This window comes from Octopus bimaculoides, chromosome 13, assembly GCF_046866305.1.
Source record: "Octopus bimaculoides isolate indiv1 chromosome 13, ASM4686630v1, whole genome shotgun sequence".
NCBI classification, from domain to species: domain Eukaryota; kingdom Metazoa; phylum Mollusca; class Cephalopoda; order Octopoda; family Octopodidae; genus Octopus; species Octopus bimaculoides.
In genome coordinates, this window is record NC_142940.1 from 26,859,744 (window position 1) to 26,884,743 (window position 25,000).

Genomic DNA, 25,000 nt, shown 5'->3' on the forward strand with positions numbered 1-25,000 from the left:
ATCAAGCGGGTAATGGTTTTGTTGACATCAGATATTGTTCAGGAGATGATAGCCTTGAAAATAAACCAAGGGGTAGGCCAAAATCAATTATTCGGCATGATGGATTAAATGCTTTGGTTGAACAAAATCCGAGAACATAGGTTTGAAAACTTTTATCAGAACTCCAAACATACTACACAACTGTTTTTGGACGCTGTAAAAAATTGGTAAAGTCAAGAACATAGTAGCATGCTTACCAAACGCATGGTACCAGGTTCATCCCCACTGCGTGGCATCTTCGGCAAGTGTCTTCTACTATAGCCTCGGGCCAACCAAAGCCTTGTGAGTGGATTTGATAGACGGAGACTAAAAGAAGTCTGTCAAAAAGAATCCTTATATATATATATATATATATATATATATATATATATATATATATATATATATATATATATATTTATATATATATATATATATATATAAGGATTTACTTTTCGTAATGAGATAAAAAAAACAAGCTGTGTACATTATAGAACATTTATAAATAGAAGGTCTTGCAGCTGTTTCCAGGATATTTATTATATCCCTTCATCGGAGACGGTGTGAGAGGATGGTTAAGCAATGGTTAGTTTACATAAGATAGGAAATAGAGAATGAATGTAGGGATATTGTATTTGTAAATCCATTGTTTAGTCAGAATGGTATACATACGAGCAATACCTTGTGAGTAAAATCCAATAGTCTTTAAGATTGGTCGTTGCCTTTGTGTATATATGTATGCATGAGACATGTATATATATATATATATTTTTATTCATACAGATGTTTATACATATCAATATCTACACATATAACTGGTACTCATATGTACATGGATACATGCACATCCACATATGCGTGTACCTGCATGTCTTATCGCTCCTGTACATGCATGTATATATACCTTTTATACATACATATATTCACACATACACGCGTACATACATACGCGCATACACGCACATATGTATGGATGCACATACACGCGAATATAATTAGATGGTTGTGAAATTCGAGTATGAGTATGAGTGAGGGTTTGACACCACCATCGTTCATAACCACTCTCTCTCTCTCCCTCTCTCTCTCTCCCTCTCTCTCTCTCCCTCTCTCTCTCCCTCTCTCTCTCTCTCTCTCTCTCTCTAATATATATATATATATATATATATATATATATATATATACATATATATATATATATATATATATATATATATATATATATATATATATATATATATATATATATATTATGTACGTATGTATATGTGTATATGTTTGTGTGTTTGTGTTTGTCGCCCCACCATCGCTTGACAACCAATGTTGGCGTGTTTACGTCCCCGTAACTTAGCAGTTCGGCAAAAGAGACCGATAGAGTAAGTACTAGGCTTGCAAAGAATAAGTTCTGGGGTTGATTTGCTCGACTTAAGGCGGTGCTCCAACATGGCCGCAGTCAAATGACTGAAACAAATAAAAGAAAAATATCATATTCTATGTATATATATATATATGTGTGTGTGTGTGTGTGTGTGTGTGTGTGTGTGTATAATATAGTATAATATATATATTATCATTCAACTACGGCAGTAGTTGAATAATATTCTAAAGGCCGCAATTTACTCAAACGCACCATCTTTCAGAGCTAATTGAGTTCTTAATCAAATTGAAAAGTGTTAACATTTTTGAAGAGGACTAGTCCCTAGCTACATTTTGGCATAAAAAAAATTGAGATTTGATCTAGTAGAAAAAAGTTTACCTAAAAATTTGTAGCAACGTTACAAGGAGAGTAAGTAACGCCACCAATCAAGTTTAGATCTAAATAACTTTTTTTATTTGAAAACCAAAATATATTTATCTTGGCTTCAATGATAGAAGAAAGCATGAGGAATTTCATAGTTTTGATCCCATGCAACAAAACTTTCAGTTTAATAGTTTCACTATTAATACTGAAGCTATTCAAGTGAAAGTATTATCTCTCTCTCTCTCTCTCTCTCTCTCTCTCTCTCTCTCTCTCTCTCTCTCTCTCTCTCTCTCTCTCACACACACACACACACACACACACACACATATAAATATAAAAGCGTGTTTGTATGTGTGTGTGTGTGTGTGTGCGTATGTTCCTTATGCATCCCAAAACCGAGTTGCTGTTTTTGATGTATGGGGTATCAAAAGATTCAGTCAGCTTTTGGCTACCAACTAAACTATATTTTCATTCATTTATTTGCATTACAAAAATTTAAGATTATCATTTTCTTTAGTCACCTGTCGTAAACGACATCTTTTACCACCACCACCACCACTATAACGACGATGACGTCACATTTTCTGTGTTCGCGCGTTCGTAATGTACGTTAGGACAATGACTGACAAGTATATGCGTGTGACGGTGTTTGTGTCTGTCGGTATACGTACATTTTTGTGACGAGTGGCACACACACACACACACACACACACACAAACACACAGGGACAGAGATAGCCTTTAGGTGTGCTTTAATGTATGTCTTTGTGTGTGTGTGTGTGTGTGTGTGTGTGTGTGTGTGTCTTAGTATATGTATGTGACTTTCCTTCCACCCAACTGTGAAACGCGTTGATATTGAAAGTTACAACAACTAGGTTTCATTAGAAAGTGAAAATAGTTACACACTTTCAATTTCAGCCAAAATTACAGTGTTCGATTACGAGACTGATGATGTGTGAATAATGAAAGAAATTGTTCTCCGAATTAGTCACATCTGTATTATAATAAAGAAAGTTGCTTAGGTGATCTTTCGTCTTGACTTGAGGAGCTGTCATCTGCGTACTTCAATTTTCATAAAATAATTATCTACTTTTGTTTTAAAGTGAAAGAGAGGAGAAAAAGAAAGATATATGCACGTGTATATGAAATGGACGTGTGTGTGAGAGTTAGAGAAACGAAGAGAGAGAGGGGAGAGGGAGGGAGAAAGAGAGAGAGAAAGAGGAGGGGAGAAAGAAAGAGAGAAAGAGGAGGAGAGAAAGAGAGTGACTGAAGGGGTGTGGTCATGTATACGTACATACATCAATACATATGCATACATCTTTTTTATATGTACATGTGGGTGTGTGTGAGAGAATGAATGAACGTGTGTTCTCATGTATATGTAAGTGGCACACACTCTCTCTTTCTCAGACACACACACACACACACACACACACACACACACACACACACACACACACACACACACACACACACACACACACACACACACACACACACGTCCATTTCATAAACACGTTTATACGTTTTTCACTTTCTCCTCTCTTTCACTTTAAGAGAAAAGTAAATAAATAAAAAATTTTCACTGAAATTGCAACTTTGAGAGTTAAACGAAACATAGCCGCTGCTTATCTACCTACCAAATAAACTGTTTTTTACTCAACAACTCTTTTTTACAACTAAAATAACCTCAGCAACCACGCGGGTCGCACAATTTTGAGGTCATTTTCGGACAATATTTCAGTTTGCTTCTAATGTTTCACTTTCCTCCGATGTTACACGCATGCGTAGAATTCTACTCGAACAAACATTTGTGAAGATGTACACATAAATATTGTATTTTAATAAGCCACAACCAAAAAAATGCATTAAAAGGCATCCATTATGAGGAAATACAGTCACTCTCTCTCTCTCTCTCTCTCTCTCACGCACAAAAAGATGTATGCATATGTATTTATGGGTAAAGGTAAATAATACGCACATCCAGTGTTTAGGGTTAGGGTTACGCCGAAAACGGGTAGTGTATGTATTCTTTATTTCTGCCTATTTATGTACGTGTGTATGAAAGATAATGAGTATGAGTGTGTGCGCGTGTGTGTGAGAAAGAGAGAGAGAGAGCGAGTGAGTGACACTTACACATACATGCAAAACAATTCATGCATCACAACAAATACCTTCACTCTCTCTCTCTCTCTCTCTCTCTCTCTCTCTCTCTCTCTCTCACACACACACACACACACACACGTCCACTTCATATACGCGTACATCATTCACTTTCTCCTCTCACTTCAAAGCAAATGTCACTTTTTCACTTTATCCTCTCTTTCAGTTTCTGCTCTCTTCAAAGCATAAAGAAATTAAAAGAATCTTATAGAAATTAATGAACAATCATATGATCCCATATATGTCGAGTTGACAACTTTGCTTCTTCAAATGAAAAAATGCCATGAAATAACTTCCTTTCACACACACACGCACACACACACACACACACACACACACACACACATGCATACTTACATAAATACACACACTCTAGGTAAAACTTCTGTGTGAATTATGTTATTTCTTGCATGTGCACGAGCAAATTTAAATCTCAAATCCAATTGAAATGATCTTTTTCTATTGTGCAATTTGTGTTTGTGACGAGCTTATTTAAAATCCTGATTTTCGATATAAACTTGAAAAGTTTTCCCTGACATCCTGTCCTTTACCTCTTCTTTCTAGCATGTTCGAGGTGACATTTCCGCTCCCTTATCTTGTTTTTTTCCCAAATTTCTTCCGATTCCTGTGTTTGCGATACAGGACATTAGGATTTCACCTATAAAACACGTTCTAAATATTTTCTCCCTCTCCACACCAAATTCATTTTTTACTTTTCCCAAATTTTTTTCTTGGTAATTTATGGAGAAAAAACATAGAGTACGACTCTTTAAGAATTTTACCCATCACCTCACCACTTTCAAAAAGTTACACACTTCCAATATTTCACTTTTAGCTTTTTGGAAAGCGGGGAAGTTTCTTCAGAAATAATGTCGTTTAACCTTTTGTTTCTAGCATGTTGTGTTTTCTGATGGTGATCTGGTATTTTTTAAGTTTGCTATTTCAGTAGAATTCTACGCATGCAGGAAACATCAGACAAAAGTGAAAATGAGTAGGTGATGAGTGGGCGAGGGGGGGGAGGCATTGAGTGTGTCTCTAAGAAAACTTAAACTATAAAAAATATATGTATTTCCCAGATTCGTAACGTTTGTATTTTTCTTCGTAGAGAAGAAAAAAATCGAAAAAGTTACAAATTAAGAAATTGAGGTGAGGATGGGGGAAAATTGAAATTTTGAAAACGTGATTTCTGGACAAAATCGTAATAACCCCCTTTTATACGATGAAACAAAACTTCTTAAGAACAGAAAGCACTTTCATGCAAACCCATGCAAATTTTACCCTCCTCCTTCACTTTTTAACAAACAATAACTTCTATTATGCCATTAACTATATATCAGTGGTGTCGATTCAGCCCATAAGAAAGGAGCAAATAATACAATGTGCCTGTAGGTCGTAACACCCGAGCAACGCTAGGATGCATTGCAAGTATATATATCTATAACTATAAAAGAGAGTTTGTATGAGTGTGTGTGCGCGTATGTTCCTTATGCATTCCAAACCGAGTTGCTGATTTTTATGTATGGGGTATCAAAAGATTCAGTATTATTTCCGCTACCAACTAAACTTTATTTTTATTGACATATTTCCATTACAAAACTTTTAAATTGTAATCTTTATTATAACTCAACTATCGTAAGCATTTTATACGACGACGATGATGATGACGTCACATTTTCTAAATGAGTGTGTACCTTAAAAGACATCCATCATTACGACACACACCTTCACTCACTCACTCACTTTATCTCTCTCTCTCTTTCTCTCTTTCTCTCGCACGCACACACACACACATACACACGCGTCCATTTCATATACACGTACATGCATCTTATTTTTACGGAATGACCGAGTTAAACGCAGAATAAGAAAAAGAAAGAGAGACAGAAAACAAGCTTCTATAGGAGAAGTTGAAAGACAGATAGCGGGTGAGACACAGACGTTGATGTTTCATACCCTGTGTATGTTCTATAGTTGAAAGTGAAAGAAAGCCAGCACAAAATTGATACTGTATGTTCTATAGGTGAAGGTGAAAGAAAGCGACACAAAGAGAGGGGGAAAGCGGGAGAGAAGGGGACGTCGAGAACCCTTAAAATGAGGTCGCGTTATACAATTTTAAGGTCATTTTCACTTTCGTCCCTATTTATCACAAGTAGATAAAATGTAAAGGTGAGAGATCAGGAATATATGTTATAAAGGTTCAATTTCCAATTTAAAATATGGGCTAATTAATAGCCCTAGATGACCATGGTAGAAGTTAAAATACTATAATTTGATAATTTTAACTACTTTATAAAAACTTTTTGTTTTTAAATTTAAAAGTGCGAGTAGAGCAGTGTACACACGATACCCTGAGGTCTAATCTATTATTGATTAGATTAGGATTATTTCTAAGTTTAAAATTTTCATATATTTCCATAGAACATAATTCACATCCATATCTATTATTTCTATAAGGTTGAGCTCTTCTTATAATTTCCCATTTAAGGCCAAAATTAATACCATTATCTTTTAACTCCCAAATTTTACTTGCCAGTGTCGTACTATTTGCCTTATGTCTAAGTCTAAAAGAGGACCTATGGTTATATATTCTCTGTTTCACATTAATACTACATCCTATGTAAATATAATTTTCGGTTATTGTACTAATAATGCATCTGTACACTACGTTACGGGTGCAACAAATTCCTAATAAAGGACATTGGGACTTATTTCTGCAGTTGCACATGGTGGTGTTATCAACCCCACCTATATTATTGCTAATATCTCTATTATTATTATTACAATTATTTACACTAATATTATTTGTCGATTCCTCAATTCTACTATTAGGTATATATTGATCATTTCCATCATTACCTAACTCGTTTCTTGATGTGCTATCAGTTAGAATTATTCTAGGTCCCTGATTCCTATTATTTTCATTGGAGTAGAGCTCATCATCAACTTCTGTTAGAACCACAACATCATTACTGCTGCATTCTATTTGCTGGTTAAAATTATGGTTGGCATGACTAAGCATATTGTTATTATCCTCATAATTTCTATTGTCATTGTTATTTTCACTGGTAGTATCATTATTGGTATTTGCTAGATTATTATTTGTATTCATATAACCATATCCACTATTTTTAACTTCATTTATTCTAGCTGACCTGATGTTCTTTTTGTTTAACCTAGCTATGATTGAACCCACATTAGGAAGGGTAGAGTAAGAAACTCTGACTGTATGACAAGAGAAAATTCTACTGTATCTGTGAGAAGAAGGGAAATTTTTTTGTAAAATACTCATAAATTTTTTGTAAATATTTGTGGATATTGCACAGTTGAAGGGGATATTTAACTAGATAGAGTTTTTATTTTTTCTCTTAAATTTATTGTGTGGGTGAGTATGGGGTATACTTTGATTACTATTACTTCTCAGAGCAATGTTATTATTAAGATTGGTAGTTCTTTTAGATGCGGGATACTTTTTATTTATATCATTGGTTTCACCATTACTGTCTACTAACATTGGTTTATTACTCGTGTTAGCATGTAGTTTACTATTAAAAGTACTTTATTACTTTTCTTATTAGTTAAATTTTTAGGCATATAGGGCTGCTTTTTATTTGGTCCATTATTACTACTACTTAAGTTATTAGGTTTGTTATAACATCTATGATTATTATTATTATTATTGTTGTTATTAGTATTATTATCATTACTATCATTATTATTATCTGCATCAAGGAGAGATGTCCTACCAGGACTAAGGAAAGAAATTTTGGGGGCATATCCAGCTTTAGACAAAGCCACATTATAGTAGTTTGAATTAGAATTAAATATATCAATGTTGGAAGATAATTTAGTAATTCTCTCAGAAATACTTGGCTATGTCAAGATGGATTTTTATGTATTCTTCCTCCCACTTGGATTTGAAATGTTGCCACAATTATAATGTGTCTATTCTACTGTAATTTTCTGCATTTTCCTGCAGCTGAAGATTGCTCTACATATTGCATTTAATGTAATGCTCGCATTACTTAAATAAATGGAGTAGCATGAAACGTGCGTACTGCAATCATCTTTGAAATCCGTGTTGCTTATTTTGATTATATATGAATATATATATATACATATGTATGTATATATATATATATATGTATACATATATATATGCATATGTATGTATATATATATAAGTATATATATATATATATATATATATATATATATATATATATATATATATATATATATATATATATATATATATATATATATATATATATATATATATATATATATCTGTATATAGATATATGTATATATATACATATATACATCTATATATATGCATGTATTTTTATATGCATGTATATATTTGTATATATGTATAAATATATTGTTGTTGTAGGCATCCTTTTGTCTCGGGAGACAATGGAGTTGCGCATAAACTAATCCTGTCTGTTTTTTACATTTCATGTCCTCTCCAGTTTTGCGCAGGCCTGGGCTAGATGTAAGAAAATCCTGGGTAACCTAATCGTCAGGATTCCTCTCTCGACCTTGTTGACATAGTCCAAAGGAGTGCAGAGCATTACGTTTGGCACCAACTTGGTTGCAGGAGCTGCCGGAAGAGTGTCGAGTTGAACACTAAACCGCCTACGGGGCTCCACTCCGGATTTCTTTGAAGTTTGTCTCCTTTCCGTAACCCTGGAAAGGGGCCCATACCGGGCATTGTCAGCCGGAGCCAGCTGAGCCCGGGACTTGTGTTGCTGTTGCTGCTGCTTTTTGATCACTTCTTAGCATACTTCACCAAATCGGTCGAGCTCAGTGGCATTTCGTTGTTTCAATATTGATGAATTGTCAATGAAACATCAATCAAATGTTGAAATAGATATAATCGATTGTAACCCTCTTCGCAAACTTTTAGCTTTGCATCTATGTAAGAAATCATCAGTATCATTATCATTATGAAAGCAGTGGGCTAGTTGAATCGTTAGGGTATCAGACACAATACCTCACAGTATATAATACAGATCATTACGTTCTGAGTTCAAATCCCACCGAGATCAAGTTTGCTGTTCATCCTTCCAGGGTCGATAAATTAGCACCCTCCCCTATGTTTGGCTTTCTGTCTATATTAGAAACTATTATTATTACTGTTATTTAGTCGTAGGAACAGAAGGAGTAAAATGGCGTATAACCTCTTACACTGGTGAGGTGGGTTCAGTTGATATAGAGCTTGAATTAGGGAAAATATGGAAATGAAGGACATGCAGAAAGTTGCAGTTTTGAAGATCAGTGATTGAGAAAATTGCTAAGTATGTGGTTTGGTGGGTGAGAAACATTACGGATGATGAGAATAGAACAGGGCACATTGCATGAATCAAAGTGGCCACGATTTCAGAGCTAATAGTCCAAATAGACGAGTCAAAATACATCCGTAGTGGAGTGTGCTCCTCAGTGAAGCTTTCTTATAAGTTTGCTGAATCGTTTGAGATTATATGTATAATATATACTATCCAAATATGTAAACAGTACTCTAATATGCGTCCTATTTGTGCATTGTAACGAGTGAGAAATTTTGCAGAATGAAAGTAATATGACCTTGATGTAACGTTGTAAATATGTGGTGGCCATGAGCGATGATCAGAATATCAGATTTTTTATTTGTAAAGATATTTTATGATTTTAAAGAGAGTGAAATGATATAGATGAGAAATAAGAAATAAACAGAGAACAAATCCAGTCTGGCCTTGCTATCAGTGTTTAATCTCTCTACCTCGCACATAAAATTCTTTCCTCTCATTCTCTTCTCTATAAAATTACAATCCTCTGGAACAACATCGTATCCATGTTTTCCCTTCTTATAACAACTTAAAAATTTCACTCTTAACATAAGTGTATCAATCTCTCGAATATGAGAATAATTCCGCACAATATCGACGCTGTTGCAATTCTCAAAGTAAATATAAAAACTATAATGTTAAGTTAAAGAATAATCAAGTACTCTCTTCTTCAGACATATCAGTTTCGTTGTCATCCTTTTAGTTTCAATATACTGGACATCTATTTCTGTATTGGTTTAATAGTAAAGTATCATTGATGTTTGTAACATATTAAACAGTTTAGTTACTGAAGTGGGGGTGGAAAACATTAGATTGGTAGTTAATAAAAGTAAAACAAAGATAAGAATCCAGAATGAGAATATCCTTGGTGAAGAACTATAATTATTTTGGCACATTTATATCCGGTAATAGTTTCCTTCACTCGAAACTTCAAGAGAAACTGAAAGAAGGTTGAACAAGCAATGAAAATGTTGAAACCAGAATAGACTCCAGCACTAATTTAATGTATTTATTTTTGCTGATGCTGTTTTAGTTAGTGCTGTACAATATTTTAGCTAGTGCTGTACAATATTCGAAGGCAGGTTGAGCTGATCTCAAACCTTTGCTTACTTTATCTGTCGATATCACTATTTCTGTGGAGATGTGCAGTTGATGTCAGAATATTGCGGGTTTTAACGTCAATCGAGTGGATTTAGTCTATAGATCAAGCAAGTATCCCAAATGTTGGAATCAACACTGGTACTGCAAATACATTGTGAGATATTCTCTTGTTATAAAAAAAAAGTTCCGACTGCCATATTTTTCTAAGTCTGGCATTCTGGCATGTATGTATGTATGTATATTAGGGTTATGACTTTTTGATATGGGGTTCGGAGAAGTAAACAATTTCCTATGTCAAAAGTCGATGAACAATTTTATATAAGTGGGAAAATAACCTTAATTTTAACTATTTTAAGAAAAAACATCACCCCCAACTGGAGAAATCTAGCACCACTTTTGATCCAAATCATGCAAAAATCTAAGTGGGGTTCATAATGCCTACTCAAGTTTTTACCAAACTTGATGTGCTGGTTTAATGCAATGCAGAAGCAGTTTATCTCCAATTTTTAAGTAGTTTAGAAGTTATAGAGTTTTTAATTTGTTACCACTAAGGCAGTACTTTAGGAAATATCTCTTCCTTTTCTTTTTATTTCTGTAACGCTAAAAACTCTGACTATATTCACTGTGCTTCAGAATAGTAGGCTTATCCAACTAGAGTATCTAAAATAATGTTTCATAAGAGAAGTGCTTGTGTCTCTCAAAGAAACAAAAAAATCTGGACGAAGAATCTCGTGCAATTTCAAGAGTCACATAGGAAAAGAAGACCTGCTCCTCTAGAACATTCTTTGGAAAACAGCTGCAGGATAACAATGAAACTTCAAATTGTCGGTCGCTACCTCTTCCTCGGAGGTATCATCAAAGGAAGGAAAGAAAGAACAAAAGAAATTTCGAAAGAAGTAACTTTTTTTATGGCAAAGGAAAGAAATTAAATTTCCCATATTTACCAATTCAAAATGTACAAGCAAAAGTAGAAAAAGTGCTGAATACTTACGATAAATGTGCAAAACGAGGAAAATATGATTCATTGAAAGGAATTTTTGACATCACAAAAGAAAACGTTCAATGGCTGTGCAGTGAGGATAGAAAGTTATATTATCTGCAAATTGAAAGCAAGGGACAGGTATGGAACTGGAAAGGCAGCCAGTTCCAGAACTATCCATCCATCCAAAAGAAGAAAAGTGTCCGTAATGTCAACTTCAACCAGAGCAACTCCAGTGTCATCGTAAACGTCTGATGCAGCGACTGAATGTCAATATCAAGAGTCCGAAAAATCAGATGAAGAATCCACACAAACAAGGAGGAAGTATAGCAAAACTGGAACTGAATCCAAGTTAGTAATATCTTCCAAGCTATCAACCCGAAAAGCAGCAACAGTTCGTCGACAATTATCTCAAGATGGAATCATGTCGAGACTCCTTCCCAATCTGGTATTTACAGATCGACTATCAAAGAAGCTGTTAGACTAAAAAAGAAAATGAAGAAAACACTACATTTAGAAAACTGGTCATTGTATTTTGGTGGTAAACGTATTGATGACCAAGAATACCAAGTGTTAGTTTTAAAGAATGAACAGAGACAAGTTAAGTTAGAAGTACTACAATTACCAAACGGAAAAGCCAATACTGTTGTGAAAGGAATAACAGCTGTTTTAGATGAATAGAATTTATGGAACTATGTAAAGATGATTGTCGCTGAAACAACGAGTGTGAACACTGGGAAAAGAAATGGCCTTGTCATTCAGTTGTAAAGACTGTTTGCTCAAAAGGGTTCGAAAGAACTGCAATTTATTGGTTGTCAGCATCATATCCTTGATAGAGTTTTTTGTGTTGTAATGGATAACGAACTTGGAGAAAAAAGTCATCTCCCAATAGTGAATATACATTCATCCCAGAGCTTCTAAGTAATTACGAGAAACTCCAGGCTAATTTCAACAATGGTGAAGAAAAGATTACTGAATCAGTAGGATGGCGAGATGACATGAAACTTCTATTTCATTTGACCAGAGTTTTTCGTTTCTTTGAAGAAACCGGAAAATTTCCTACTGTAAGTTTCGAAAAATACCCAAGTAATACAAGATGGAATTCTCTTTTGGCATTTATTCTTCTACCAGAGAAAAATGTTTTGCTTCTCAATGTTTGTCGATTCATCTCTTGCAGCTGGGCAGATTTTTGGTTTATTGACCAAATGTTCAATGCACATGATTATCAGAAGTTATGTAGTAGCCTGCAAGTTCATAAAAAAGCATTGAACTAACTCTGTAAAAAAACTCGAGAACCATCAAAACTGGAAATTCCCAGAACAAATTAGAGTGCAGAACGGGCAATCAAGTGCCTTCAAGATCTTTATGATGTTTGTAAAAAGAAAGAGAAACTTCAGCTTCGATTTATGTTATCCAACGGAACTTATTAATTCTTTATGTTTAAAAATTTGCTAACATTCAGCACGCTTTGTGTGTGTGTGTGTGTGTGTGTGTGTGTGTGTGTGTGTGTGTGTGTGTGTGTGTGTGTGTGTGTGTGTACTTCATTGAAAAGCAGCAGAAATATCACTAAAACTGTTACTCAGAATTTCACGTTCCCGTTCGTCATAACTGTCCGACGAACGGGAACGTGAAACTCTGAGTAACAGTTTTTGTGATATTTCTGCTGCTTTTCAATAAAGCATATTACTCTACCTCTGGTATTTGAGTACTCTTTTTTCCACCTTGTTTCGCATTTATGTGCTTACTTTTTTTTATTGCGCCATTTTATATTGTATTAATTTCTTTATTCCCTATCAAACTTTTTTATTATGATTTATTATATTTTATTTTATTTCTATATACACGCACACATACACACACATACACGTACATATACACACACGAAAAAATGCACGCACCCGTGCACATGCATGAACGCACATATAACTCCCATACATACCACACACATTCAATGCATACATGCACATACACACACATCATCCACACACACACACATACACACACGCACATACACACGCACACACGCGCACACACACATGCACACACATACACACACGCACACACACACACGCACATACACACACGCATACATACACTCGCATACACCCACGCGCACACACACCCATGAACATATACCTCACATATACCTCCCACACACACCACACACACAACACGCACACAACACGCACACACACGGCACACACACATGCTTACACACACACACACACGTACACAAACGCACACACACATACACACACAAACACACGCACAGGAATGCACATATACCTAACCCATACAACCCCACGTACACACAGACACACATACACCTATACACACACACACACAACACAAACACATATATACATAGGCATATACACACACGCACATATATCCACGCACACACATACACACACACACACACACACACACACACACACACACACACACAGTAACGCACATTTGCTCCACAGACACAACCCCACTCACAATCCGACGCGTACGCGCATACACATACGTACACACACATACATACCCACACACAAACACGCACACACAGACACAGGCACACACTGCACACAAAAACACACAAACACAACGTACACATACAGGCGCAAACACATACTTCAAACTACCATTTAAATGCCTTTCTACTGACCATTCCCCCTAGGGAGACACACGAAAGACAGCCACTCCTACCTAAAATTCCTACTATAAATTCTTCCTACGACATTAAGCGACACAAAGTCCACTCTCACACACACATATAAAGAGCCAAGCCACACACACACACACACATACACACACACACAGACCTGTGCGCACGCACATACCCACACATACACATACATATCTCCTTCTCTTGCACTCTCCTGTCTTAGGAAGAACTTTTTCTTCACCCTTTCCCTTCCGGTCTTTTGAAAATGTAACTGCGTGTGTATCGTTGGCGATTTTCTTCCTTCGTCTTCCCTTCCTTTGGACTTTCCTCTATTTCTGAAGAAGAGCCCGGCTCGAAACGTTAAATCCTCTTTTCTTTCTTTCACTACGTCCTCGCGTTATTATTTTTTCTTGTTTATTCTTGTTTGTTTTTATTCAATATATATATATATATATTGACCGTTGACTGAACACTATTCAATTTTTTTTCTCCGTGTTTTTCTCCTTGTCTCCGTATTCTTTCTGTTGAAGAGCGTAGCTCGAAACGTCAAAGACTTTCCGTATTCCCGAGCGTCATACTAATACATCCTTTTGTTATTTACACCACCTGTCCTCGTCTGTTGTTGTTTTTTCGTATATTCTCTCCCATATATATATATATATATATATATATATATATATATATATATATATATATATATATATATATATATATATATATATATATATATATATATTGTTTCTCCCTCTACCACTCTCTCTCTTCCCCTTACACCGGCATGGTCACATGCTTCCGGTCAATAATCCTTTTCTTCCTTGGCTATCGCCGAGCAAACACGCGAACTTACTTCGTCCCCACTTTCAAGTTCGTGCCTCACAGCGTTCATACACACATAATTTTTCCCGTCTGGCCGTATAGCCTTTTCCTTTTATTTTCCTGTCTTGTTTTTTGTCCGCCACTACATTCCTCCATGGCAAGGTTTAATTTGTGTATACAAATTTAATTTGCGGTCCATGGGAAGAGCCGTTTTAACGATGCGTCCTACCCAGCTCTTCGAAACGCCGGTGTTAAAACGGGGGTAGCTGATGAAGGAAAATGTTTATATATATATATATATATATATATATATATATATATATATATATATATATATATATATATATATATGTATATATATATATATATATATATATATATATATATATATATATATATATATATATATATATATATATATATATATATATCACAACAGAACGCACGCGTTACCTTTACACAGTAAGTTTGGAACTATTTTTCTAACGCGACTCTCTGTATCTCTATATCTATCTCCCCCTCTCATTCTTCCCTCTACTGTTCTTCGCCTCTCCCTGTCACTACTATCTCTCTCTCTCTCTCTATCTATCTCTCGTTGCTCGTCCTTCGCCTCTCACCGTCACTACTACTATCTCTCTCCTTCTCTACCTCTCGTTGATCACTTTTATTCTACTTCCTCCCCTTCTTCTTCCTCTGCTACTCTTTCTCCCTACCCGGCGCTGGTCACGTGTGTCCGGTTGTTATTTCTTTTCTGTCTTGGACTCCCCAAGCTCGCACGCACTTCTTCGCCTCTCCAGTTCGTGCTTCACAGCGTTCAATACATACACACTTCTCCACGTCTGGCTGTACAGCCTTTTTTTTTTTTGTTTATTTCACCGTTTCGTTTTCCTGTCTTGTTTTCCGTCCGGCACTATCGTCCACGAAAAAAAAAATTTAATTTGTGTTCGTGGGAAGAGCCATTTTAACGATGCGTACTGCCCTAACTCTTTGAAACGCCGGTGTTTTAATGGTGGCAGCTGATGAAGGATATGTTCTCTATGTGGCCTGCTTGTTTGTTGTACCTTGTTTATCATTTTGTCCATGTTCTTTTGCAACGTCATGTACCCAGATATGTATCTATATGTACATGTAGATGAAGGTGTGTACATACATGTATATATATATATATATATGCATATACTCATATATTGTTTATATATATATATATATATATATATATATATATATATATGTATACATACATACATACATACATACATACATACATGCATGCATGCATGCATGCATATATATATAAACATTTCAAATAAGTCTCGTAACATATACATGCGTATACGTATGTGTGTGTGTGTGTGTGTGTGTGTGTGTGTGTGTGTGTGTGTGTGTGTGTGTGTGTGTGTGTGCGTGCGCGTGCGTGCGCGCGTGTAATTATAGGTTGTAGTCCGACGTCATCCGAGATGATAGTTAACTTGTATAATCCTCAGTCTAAGGAACTGTAATCTAGGATGCAGGGAAATCCAATAATTAAAGTACTCCAATATAAGAGTATATTACCAGGATAGATATAGGAGGTCCGTGGCCACCCAATAGACAAGCTTCACAGAGGCGTTTTCACTTCGTTTGCTCCTTTTAGTTTCCGTGTTTTATTCATTTATTTATTTAGTTTATTTTTTGTCTCTCGTCTTTCCTCCTCTCGTTAAACTATACGCCCTCTTCCGTAGAAGGACAATGTCAAAAACGGCATAATTAACTCTTTCCGTTTCTATGAGCTTGAAACTGATGCTTTAATAGAGAACTTATCTCCTCTAAATTTTACTAGTTTTTCTTGTTCTTTTATCGAGCGCTCGCGCGCGCGCATGTGTACACGTACATATATTCATATTTTCATAGCCACAGGCACATATATGTATATATAAATGTTCATGCACGCATGCACGCGCACGCGCACAAACACTCACACACTACTACTACTATTTATGAGTTGAATGCACACAGAACACGTCTAAACAGTCAGATCTACGAGGTCAGAGTAGAGGAAAAAAAATTTTAATTACATCGTGATGGGAATATTTAGCTCTCCTGTGGTCACTCCAGGTGGCGTGGGTATTTCAGTTACCTAGTGACAACAGTTATTACATGCTTCACGTGATAGGCATACATGGTATTTACGCCATTTAGTCAATATTCTGTGTGACATTTCAACGACAACAGTCACCACGTGCAAAGATGGTGGTTTCAGGTAATCAGGTGGCTAAATCAAACCACGAAAACGTAGACTTCAGTTAGAAGACGCCGAATAGACAATTGTGCGTGGAATTTCCAGGTTATCGGCGGGCTTAAAATTCATTTCTAATGCATATTTGTGGGTAACAAGAGGATAGATAAGTCGTTTCTTTTTTTTCCTATTGACAGGAAGTGTCGGCCGGTATGCAGTTTCTCATAGAATCAGAATTGGAGGGGTCCCATACTCCACGTGATGTTGAAGAAGTCGTTTTCTTGCTCCTGAAGTCTCAAGGAAAGAAACCCGTCGTGTGTGTGTGTGCGCGCGCGTGTGTGTGTGTGCGCGCGCGTGTGTGTGTGTGTGAGCGTGTGTGTTTGTATTTGTCCTCCACCACTACTTAACAACATATGTTAGATTGTTCATGTCCCCGCAACATAGCGGTAAGAGACTATAGAATAAGAGACCTATAGAATAAGTACCAGGCTTAAAAATAAGTACTGGGTTCGATGTGTTCGACTAAAACCTTCTGAGGTGATACTCCAGCATGGGCACAGTCCAATGACCGAAACAAGTAAATGATAAAAGAAATATGTGTGTATGTATGTGTTTGCATTTATGTGCGTGTGTGTATGTGCATACGTATGTATATACTTCGGGCACAAGCCATGAGTAAACATTCATAAACTCTCTTCACGCAGTTGTACAATATTCACAACTGTAATTTCATATTTTAATTTATATTGTAACGATATTTGATTGCTTTTGCAATTTGATGGACACTTATTTCAGAAGAATCCGATGCTCGCCGTAGATGTCTATAAATATTGTGGGAATTTCGTTCTGCCTTCTTTCTGCCATTTTGCCCTGACGACGCATCATTTTGTCTTTGGTTACAAAAATATGAATGATTGTGTTGTCTGCAGAACGAGAGTTCTCGCGGTTGTCATGAACCCAATTTCCAATTTCTCTGTATAAATATTCTGCATGGGAAGAGAAATACAGTTTCTATGATGAAATGCCCTGAGACATTACAATACATACATACATGTATATATGTATATGGAACTGACAACTTCTACTATTCCTTGCAGTGGGTTATCATTGAACATTCTCATTTGAAACTGCTAATGGACCTTATCTATAGATTTAATATTTCTTTGATCATCGAACTGAGTAACGCAGACCTATTTTACTCTGACCTTTCCTTCATTTTGACAAACTGGATTGTACTAATATTTCTGATTGGCGACATTTATTCATCTTTACATTTCTCTGACTTCTCCCTCTCTGTTGACGGTTTACTCAGCTTATGAAATTCTAGCCCAATTTCATGATCCACATACTTGGCTATTCTAGAAACAGCTGTAAGAGGCTCTATATGTTTATGTTCTCTAATTTTTTTTCGAGTGATGCCAAATGTTGTACTTCTTCATTTTTATTCAAATTCTCTCTCTCTCTCTCTCTCTCTCTCTCTCTCTCTCTCTCTCTCTGTATATATATATATATATATATATATATATATATATATATATATATATATATATATATATATATATATTAGGTATACATACAAACATAGATTCGTGCGTACATATATACGTACATAAATGACGATGATAGTTTCTCGTAGTCTCCAAAAGACAGTTGTGCAATTTTTTGTAGAACAACAGTACAAATGATTTGTTTATTGGGTCAAATATTTGTGCAGTACATAAGCTCATGCCCTCCGTCAAATCAATGTTATCTGGACAGGTGCACGGTGTACAACACGTCAGGTATCAAAGTGATTGCGAAGTATTTTGCTGAAGAACACAACGCACCACCCGATCCAGGAACTGAAATCTCGATCTCGCGATCACGAGTGCAATACCTGAACCATAGCACCACATACATATACACAGACATCTATACACACATACATAAACACACATAAGTCTAATACAACAACGCAAATAGTCCATCCATCAGTGCACCAGTTCAATGAACATTTCTTCGATAACATCGGACTACAACCTGTAATTACATACATACATACATACATACATACATACATACATACATACATACATACATACATACACACACACACATGTCTATACGCATGAATGTGTTAAGACTGCTTCTCAAACTATCTGCTGTGGCGTACCGGCAGTTTTTTTCCCAATGTGCCAGGGACCGGTAATATTTCTTAAATAATATCAATTTATACCGGAAACAATATATATAATGAATATAATAAAAGTTGACAATTTTTTAATCTTATATTTATTTTGTAAACAAATAATACAATATTACATAAGCTGATAAGTTGTTTACTGCAGTGCATAAGGCGAAATTAATGAAATTATACTATTGTTTCTTCTTTTTCTGGAAACTCGCCACGTGCTGGCAGCTGATGGCTCGCGGACCGGCACCGGTCCGCGGACCACCACTTGAGTAGCACTGTATTAAGATATATATATATATATATATATATATATATATATATATATATATATATATATATATATATCTTTTACTTGTTCTCGTCATTGGACTGCGTCCATGTTGGAACACTGTCCTAAAGGTTTTTGTTGAACAAATCTATCCCAGTACTTGGTCCGAGTATACGCTGGAACATTGTCAGATAGAAGTCGTGGGATGGAAATTATGAAACAAGCCGAGGCTGGATTATCAACGATTGATATAACTCGAAGTTACCAGGTAACTATAAAATGAGAGGTGGGCCTCGAAACGGCGCGCATTCTCTCCTGATGACCCCATACGCTTGCTGGCTTCCGGTATGCGGAGTTCTCGACTGGTAGCACTTGCATGTGCAAGTTGTTTGCAAGACATTTAACGCTCGGTAATTATTCTATTGGTCTCTTTTGCCGAACCGTGAAGTTACGGAGATTTCAGAATGTATTAAAAACTCCTGAAATATAGCAATAATTTATAGTGGTTACATTTGGCAGAAACTGTGGTATTCAGTCGTAAACAGTGTTGTAGTGGCGTATTGTATAGCACAGTGTTATTGTGGTATAGAGTGTAGGAGAGTGCTGTAGCGTTATACAGACACGAATATTATAAATGTATACCTACACATACAAGCACAAACATATATGTGCGCGCGCGCGCGTATGTGTGCGTGTGTGTGTGTGTGTGTGTGTGTGTGTGTGTGTGTGTGTGTGAGTGTGCGAGAGAGAGAGAGAGAGAGAGAGAGAGAGAGAGAGAGAGAGAGAGAGAGAGAGAGACACGGCATGTCGCGCAATTAGACTCGTCAATTAGGGAAAAGATACGATCGAGATAAGATACATCCTTTGAGGAAATCCTGATTCCGTCACACACAGACACAGAGACGCACGCATGCACGCACGCACACACACACACACACGCACACACAATACACAATACACAAACAACACACAGATACCCCCCCACACACACACACGCACAGAGTCTGAAGCTAAACGTTCACGCAGTCTAATTCTCTATACTACACAGATATCTTTCCTGATTCGTGGAAACCTGCCAGCGCTTTCTCCTCTACTCCTCCTCTAGCCACCTCTATTTACCAAAAATAAAAAAATGTAAAAGAAAGTGAAACGTAATAAAACATAGATTACGGTGCTATCTCGTTTCTCTCCAGCGTTTCCGATGTTAAAGAGAAGATAAACAAAAACCGCTTATCTTACCTGGAACGAAGTTCGTTTCTCGATGGCCAGCAGTATGTTTTTCGTTCTGACAAGTTCAGTACTGACCTACTATCATGTATCACCTACAAATGGTCCATATCTATGGAACATCACGCTGAAGCCAGACCAGTTTTTATTTGATATTTGCACGGCTTTTGATAAAACATGGTACTGGCGTCTCTTCGATAACTGGAAGTTATATATAAATACATAATATAACTATTCTCAAGCAAACCATCCGTAGTTCATGAAACATGCTTTATTTCCTGGTCGACATCATCTTGTCAAATCATTTGAGTGTAGTGTCCACAGACTGTGTCTCATCCAAAATTTAGATTTATGTTGCAGAAACAACCTTCCCACAGATCCATCTTCAAAAAGTACTTCTCTATCCTTTGTAATTTCAATAAATTCGTGTAATATTTGTTCCATATGAAGGAGGGCGAGGGCACATTCAAAGATGTAGAAGCAATTTATGCCCACTTAAACGTGGAACAAACTATATACTACGATAGATACCAGGAGAGAAACTCACATATTGGCTTTTGGTGCAAAATGCAATCTTGTTTATATCGCAAGCGAGGAAATAAATCCCCTCACGTAATTTCGACTTTCCTTGGTCACATCAATGATGGACGCTCGACTGCTAGAGATAGCAGTGACTCATCTCCCCGCCAGCGAAATGTAAAAAAACAGTGCCAGAAGAGGCGCTGGTGTCGCGATTTGCCAGTGAGCTTGTTAAAAACTATATATTAACGACAGAAGCAGTATTAATACTGAGAGATAATATTTATGCCCACTTAAACGTAGATATTCTGTTAGAGCAAAGTAGAATATGTTAAAAGTATTTAGTTGTGACTTCCAGCTTTCTGAATTTTAATCTTTTACAGAGGGGCATAATTAATCTTTTATCCTCAGATGAAGATAAAATAAGTATCAGTAATATACTGGGGTCAATTGGTTTTGTAACGAAGAAATAAATAAATATCCTGAATGTGTTAGCTGCCTGTTGAAAACTATGAAAACTCTTGGAAATATTATGAATATGGCAATTTCTTTTTTTGCCCTTTCCAATAATATGTAGATCCTTTCTACTTCGTTAGAAAAAGTCAAAAGACAATATAAATTCTACATTTTCAGTTGATTGATTTTTTTAACAATTATAATTATTCGAATCGTCTTTATACAAAAAATAAGGAAATGGAATTACATCGACTCCAGTACTCAAGATGAAAGGCAAAGATGAAAGGCAAAGTCGACTCCGGCGGTATTTGAAATCAGAACGTAAAGCCGGAAGAAATGCCGCTAAACATTTTGTCCAGCGTGCTAACGATTCTGCCAGCTCGTCGCCTTCAAGAAAGAGGAATATTAAACACTGCTTCTGACCAAAATGTCAAGTAAGAGGAATGTTTTTAAACTGGTTTCCAAATTTTGTTTAACGTCACGAGACGAAATCGGAGTGTTTTATCTTACTTCTGGAAAGTTGTAGTCCATCTTAACGGAGGTCTATTTTAGCTATCTACATTGAAATTTATCACCTTTCTCATTATACGCTATACTTTGTTTGTCGTAGCTGTCCTAGTTTGAAGTTGGTGAAAGGTAGATAAGAATAGTTGAAGTTACAACAGAGTAGTTGTGCCTTGACACAGCTAAAATTGTTAAATAACAATAGCTCCACCGTAAAGGAATAAAAATTCCTATCTGTAATCGTCATTAACCAGTGACACTTTTACTATAGAGAGAATTTTCTCTGTCCTGACCAGTTTGTTACTGCAGAATTCCAAACTTTGTAACTTACACCCAGTTGCAGTGGTTAGTATGAATGACTCTTCCATTAATCCTGACATAAACTAATATCTTAATCTGTTAATACTCGTTCATTGTAATCCAGTACACCTCCATTACCATTGCAGCCGTGGAGGGAGATCTATAATCATTAACTTTATACGGTCAATGTACGTTTAAATCAGCTAAGCTGAAAACCTTGACACAATTCCAACATATCTGTATGGGCATATCATACAGATCACACACTAATGCGTTGGTTGAAGAACAAAACTGTTTTAAGGGTTCGTATTTAAATAGAAGGTATGTAAGCAGTATTACACACATTTTTGTGTAGAGAAGGTTTTTAGACCTTATGATAAACTGACCTTTAGCAACGTTGGCTTCATAATCAAATTCTCAAGATATAGCCTAAATAACTTAACACAGGTTGTTACTTTCTGCTCTGAATCTTAGCTAGGATTAAACTGATTTTTTTTCTTACTATGATGAGCAAACCAAGGATTAATTTTCATCGGGCCAAATTCTGTAACAATTAAATGATTTAATCATTCTTTTTATTTCTTAAATATGCCACAGTTAGGGCTTTCAGTGTGTAGGCCCATCATTTTGATTACAGACTACACAGATATTTTCTTGTAATAAATTGGACTGAATATTATTTTCGGTTGACATAAATATCCACTTGATAAATATTTGAAAAAAAGTAACTCATTTGAAATATTTTTGATATATTGAGGACAGCTAATCATTATTTACAAGGTATAAAATAAATCCTTTCTATTTGGGAGTTGAGGAGCTAGTCAATTACAACAATTGAATGGTACTTATTTCATTGACCCCGAAAGGAAGAAAGGCAAAGTTAACCTCAGCAGAATTTGAACTCAGAACATGAAGACGGACCAAATGCCGCTTAAGTACATGGTATAAAAGATATAACGCAACGACCGCGCCAGCAATTCAAACAGATAAGCGTCCTGTGCGATATTTCAACGTTGAGGAAATTACTGCACGAGTAATCGCTGAGAGTTGTTGACACAATTAGATCTGGGTCAAACCTCGTGGACTTTGAGACACATCTTTTCAGTTTCACTTCTGCCATTCGTAGAGTAATATGTTTACAAAATATAGAATGATAAGCAGAAGACGTTTTCAGTGAGTACCGCTCACCTTTGTTCTCTGCGGCTGCAATAAGTTTTCATTGAATAGTTGGTGTTTATCGCATATAGCACTAGGATACAATATCTCTAAATTTAAACATAAAATTAGCAATAGCAGTACTTCCCACCAAGCCTACTTTAACAATTAATGGAAACACAAAGATCTTGCAATGAGGACACGTCAAGCAAATCTCTCACTAAATAGCGCTGAAATATAAGCGTTATACACCTACCAGGAAAACGTACCAACACTTTCCCACTGTATATGGCCAACACACTATGGAATCAGTTACACGTCTTACAAATACTTGTCTCGAACTCTCTGGAAGCCTTTCATGATAACCACATATTCTTCTCATTACCCAAACTGCTTCATAGAGACATATTCACTTTTTCGTTGAGAGAAAATTTTTCAGCTGTAAATAGATGGCAACCTCTCTCCCATCCCCTTTTTCTCTCTCTCTCTCTATCTTTCACTCTATCTTCTCTCTCTCTCTCTCTCTCTCTCTCTCTCTCTCTCTCTATATATATATATATATATATATATATATATATATATATATATATATATATATATATATATATATATATAGTTCAAAAACACAATAACAAAAAAACAAAAAAACAACAAAGTGAGGACGTGATATGGATAGTATTATTGGATGCTCAGGAAAGGAAAGAGAGAGTGTATGACGTTTCGGGCGTAGCCCTTCGTCGGAAAGATGGAAAGTTCGGAGAATGGCAGAACGGAGAAAGAGGAAAATGGTACCGATGCCCACGAGGTTACATGTATGTATATATGTATGTATATATGTATGTATATATATTATTTATGTAACGCACGTACTCATTAATCTTTTAGCAATATATATATATATATATTTCGTTTTAGGATTTGGTTTGCAAGATTCTTTATGTAAGTTCGTGTGTTAAAGCATATTTTGTTGTCTGGGGAGAGTCATTCGCTTTTAGTGTCTTATTATTTAACACACGCACCGGTAAAGTTTCCACTCATTTACTAATTTTTTTTCCTAAAACTTTCGTTGCGTCTTGCAACCTATTCAATAGTCGTTGACTCTGTCCGTTATCCAAGTTGCGTTCTTTTCGTTTGTGCGCATGTGTGTGGGTCAGTGTGCGTGCGCATACACATGTACGTATGTATGTATGTATGTATGTATGTATGTATGTATGTATGTTTGTATGTATGTATGCATGCATGCATGTAATTGTGTGTACGCATGTATGTGTGTGTGCGTATGAAAATATATATGTATATGTGTACGTTTGTGTGATTGTGTGCATATCTGTGCGTGTATGCGTGTGTGTGCATGTGTGTGTGTTTGTGTGTGTGTGGTGTGTG

The 25,000-nt window shown here is 36.0% G+C and overlaps 1 long non-coding RNA gene and 1 pseudogene across 1 annotated transcript in view; both read left to right on the forward strand.

Moving 5' to 3' along the window:
- LOC128249282 (uncharacterized) overlaps window positions 1-25,000 on the forward strand; it is a 46,616-nt gene that overhangs the window by 6,879 nt on the left and 14,737 nt on the right. Inside the window, exon 2 of the long non-coding RNA XR_016243986.1 lies at window positions 21,893-22,092. This is a non-coding gene — a long non-coding RNA (uncharacterized LOC128249282). The remainder of the gene's footprint in view (window positions 1-21,892; window positions 22,093-25,000) is intronic.
- Window positions 10,813-12,804, forward strand: LOC149132849 (uncharacterized; annotated as a pseudogene).